The sequence below is a fragment of the Balaenoptera physalus genome, assembly GCF_965194825.1.
Source record: "Balaenoptera physalus genome assembly, chromosome: 3".
Lineage (NCBI taxonomy): Eukaryota > Metazoa > Chordata > Mammalia > Artiodactyla > Balaenopteridae > Balaenoptera > Balaenoptera physalus.
This window is the reverse complement of record NC_138890.1, coordinates 79947299-79951756: the sequence shown is the minus strand read 5'-3', so window position 1 is coordinate 79951756 and position 4458 is coordinate 79947299. Positions and strand designations below refer to the sequence as shown.

The window sequence follows — 4458 nt, the reverse complement described above, 5'->3', positions numbered from 1 at the left end:
CTGGCAATTAAAAAGCAAACAACAAACAAAAATTGGCATCAGACAAACTGCAGTTCTCTGCTCCTCAGTTCTGCCACTCAGTAACCAATGAATTTTGCAAGTTCCTTATACTTTCTGAGCCCTAGTTTCTTTAACTGTAAAGTGGAGGCAATAATTAGAGAAGACTTGTTTATATCTGTCCAGTGATAAAGCACCTGGGTTACCTTGTTCTGATGGTCTCAAGCAGAAACCACTCACTTCACACTGTCTTCTACTACAGGATCCCATCCTAGAAATCCTGACTCAGTCACATGTACCCATAAATGAAGTCCTTGCATATCATACAGAATCATATATATCACAGCAGTACCCATTCCCTGTGTTAATTACCAATAGTCAAATGTTTCTGATACTAATTCTTTTGCTATTCCTTCCAGGACCCTGAATTCCTGAAATTCAGCTTATAGCAGAGAGCTTTATATGAATATAAGCAAGAAGGAGAGACATGTGGGTGATAAGACTAAATGGTTCTGGTCAATTTATTATACTAACTACAATAAAAGCATGGAGGAGAATGGAATCCTTTACTGAGGCAAACTACAAAATTAATTTTTAAGGATTTGATCAGTGATTACTCTGGGAATAAGAGTGTATTATGAATAGTGAGGACAATGATAAACTCCAGGGCCTTTTCATTTTATGATAAAGTGTATTATGATTGTTTATGATTTATAAAGCCCATGAAACCTACAAACACATCAATTTGTAGACAGGTGTTTTTCCAGTCTCTGTTCTTGAACATGAGTACTTTTTGAACTTGAATGTACACCAGCATCGAAACACACACTAACACATTTTACTTACATGGTTGACCCTTGAACAACACAGGTTTGAACTGCACAGGTCCACTTACATGCAGATTTCTTTCACTAAATACTTACTACAGTATTACACAATCCATGGTTGGTTGAATCCATGGAGGCAGAACCATATGGAGGCATGACTGTAAAGTTATAAGTGAATTTTCAACTGTGCATGAGGGTCAGCACCCAAGCCCCTGCATTGTTGAAAGGTCAACTGTATACATTTAACTTCAGAAAGCTACACTTCTCTTTAAATTTGTCAGGGTTTTTTTAAGAAGTTTGGTAAATTAATAAACTATCATAGTAGTTTTGGCTTAATTAAAATTTGGAGAACGCCAGACAAATCTACATTATCCTTTATTCTGTAAGTTAAAAGATCCCATCTGTGTTATCTAATGACAATTTAGACAAGAAACGAGCGTGTTCTCCTTACAGTCTTCCCCCTTCCACTGGCTTCATGCAAAGGACTTTGAGACCCTAGGAGATGGAAGAGCCACAAGATGGTAGGAATCTGGGGCCCCAAATTACCACAAGGAGGAAAGTCATCTGCCCATGGACCAGGAAAACCCACTGTGTTATCCAACTGAAATGTTGCAGCTCATTTGTTGCAGCAGCTGCTACTCCAACCAACACAAAAATTAAATGCCTCTTGTAAATACTCAGACATAATTACAAATCTTTCCCTAACATAGCTACAATTTAGAACAAGATATAAGGGAATGGTACTCAAGGGCAGATGTTAAGACATTCCTGAGCAAGCATCATAGATGATTATCATTATCTGATGACTCCAAACAAAGGGATTTTTATAGACAAATGGTCTCCGTTTTTCCCCCATGCATCTGAGAACTAAAATAAACTCCCAGATATAATTGTGGGTCTCAAAAAAGTGACCAACATGGAATAATGACTCCTCTTATGAGGAAGAGGAGAAATACAGCCTGCTCCTCACAACAGTGCAATTGAGACTCCTTTCCTAGGACCAGCTATATTTTCCCTCATCTTTTCTAACATCCCAAAACACTTCCAGGAAATATATACCACAGTAGTACATCAGAGCAATTTTGTTTCAGCACACTATAGGCAGCTTTATTTTGGCCTGTATCTACCTGCTTAAATGTATCAGAAAGTGGTAATTTTTTTGGATATACCCGTATTCAGCAATCACAAAATTCCTCCCTTTACTTGCCTGCTTTTCATCTTTTCTCTTTTCATTTCAAACTATTTACTTTAAGCCAAAACTATTAGAACCCTTTGACCATCTTCCTCCCATCAGAAAATTTCTTCAACATCTGGTCTTGCTAATTTGCTAGACTTCCCTCCAGCACCTGAACTTTAAGGAATCATATAAAAATATTTATTGAATTCTTGAAGTGACCCTGTAAGTAGAGGACACTGATTAGACTGAGCCCTGCCTTTCCTAAACACGTATTTTAGATACATCTGACCAAACAGTTTTCAAACAGATAAAAAGTGGTTTCCTCACATTAAGCAATAAAAAACTTTTGGTCAAATGGAATTCTCGTTCATTTGAAAAAGGATTGGACCCATGGAAGAATTCAGGATGAGATGCAAGTACAAGCTTGGTTGTTAATTATTCCTTGGGTTTTTTGGGGTTTTTTCTTTCTTTCATGAAAAGATTTAAGACACAGCTTTATACATTTAGGGGCATATTACTCAATTTACAGGAAATTCCTGGATGTTCTATAATTAAAAGCTAGCAGGACATCACAAAGGACTTAACAACTTATATATGAGATAATCTGTTTACATTATTTCCTGGGAACAGAAAGGGTGGCATCAATAAGAAAGGCAAATATTACTAACTGTCCATAGACTTCCTTTCATTTCCATGAGTACAACTACAGCAACTTCCCTCTCTGTTTCCCTCTGCTGAATGTAAATGCAGTTTAGTAAGTGTATTGAGTGTCTACTATATGAAAGGCCGTGGAAATTCAAAAATGATTAAGTCATGTTCTCAGCCTCCTAGGGGCTTTTAATCCAGGGTAATAGATGCAATAAAAGGAATGAGATTTGGGATGATGAAAAAGATCTGGAAATGGATAGTGGTGGTGCCTTCACAACAGTATGAATATATTTCATGCCACTGAACTGTGCACTTAAAAATAGTTAAGATGGTGCATTTTATGTTATGTATATTTTACCACAAAAAGAGAAGGAATAGAGACTCTCTCCTTCTTCTGTGAGAGGAAGAACGAATCAAGATAAACCAGCTGGTAACAGCACATTCTTTGAGCAAGAGAGGAGCAGGAAAAGCCAGCATGTAGGTCCTTCCCTTTAGGCTGCTCTCAGGCCCGGGCGACGGCAAAGACTCACGTGCACTGCAGCACCATGGCAGGTCACATATTGCTCCCAGAGGGCAAAGCAAGGGTCAGGCCAGCAGGGGAATGCTCTTTCCTAGAGATGTGTATGCCATGTTATCGCTGAGGAAAATTAATTCATGGTTTTTAAAGTTGTGCTCCCTTCAGAGACAACCCAGTAAAGGCAGTAGCTGGGCTCCTGCTCTCACAGAGGGCAGGGCCCAGTCACAGGGCCACACGCTCAGGAGGGCCCCAGTGTTTGGCTTAGTGCTCCCCTGTCACCATTTTTAAATTATTAAGAATTTTTTTGACAGAGGTCCCATATTTTCATTTTATACTAGGCTCAGCAAATTAGGTAGGTCACCAGTCCTACAGAGATGGGAGGACACAGCTCCTTTTCCTCCAGAGCCTGTGTGAAGGGCAGAGAAGAAGGGCAAAGCTCGAGAGGACACACAGTCTGAGACATTTCTCACATTGTGAGAGGCCAAAAGGAACCCAGGGAGAGAGATCTCCTATGGAAAGAAGTAGAGTTGTCCTGTGAGACCAAGAGACCCAAAGATGGGGTTGCACAAGAACGTGCACGCGTGTGTGTGTGTGTGTACACACGCACTTGTTTGTGGTGTTTGTGTGTGCATGCACACACACAGAGTATGAAGCCAGTTAGAGGTGGACACAGGATACACAGGTCATAAGTTTGAAATGCCTTCCCTTGGGGAGTACAAGGCAACTTCTGAGTTAACTAGAACTTATACCTCTGTAAAGTCTTTCTTCGAATACTCAACCCTACAGAAAAGAGCTTTATATACTGACATTAGAGTAGGTCACGTGGGTCTGGTGGAGGCTGATAGGAGAAGGACTGGGATAGGCAAGGTAGCTTTGTCCCTTTCCTTCTGAGTGACAATGCACAACAGCATTGGCGCCAACCTCTCTGTCACCTCACACCCCAGGCTTGCAGCAGGCTTTCTGAAATGACAGAGTCTCCCATAATATGGAAGGCACCCAAGAAGCTCCAAACTTCATGACACACATCTATAGTGAAGAACGGCCTTTAAGAAGAATGAAGGACCCAAGGACCTTCAACGTTGTGTTGAAAAATAGATTATGTCATTATTACATAATCATTATCTCTTTCTGTACTGTTTGAAATTTTTATCATGGATATATATAACTAGCTTATTGAGGAATGTCTACTCATTGGGATGTAAACCTGATTTTTTTTTTTATTTTGCCCGTAACTATTCCTAGATGTCTTAAATAAGTAATGCCTTCCTTAATATCATCTTGATCCAATTCCA

The 4458-nt window shown here is 39.7% G+C and overlaps 1 protein-coding gene across 1 annotated transcript in view; it reads right to left on the bottom strand.

Annotated features, from left to right (window-relative positions):
• DTWD2 (DTW domain containing 2) overlaps positions 1-4458 on the bottom strand; it is a 194552-nt gene that overhangs the window by 32931 nt on the left and 157163 nt on the right. The window lies entirely within an intron of this gene.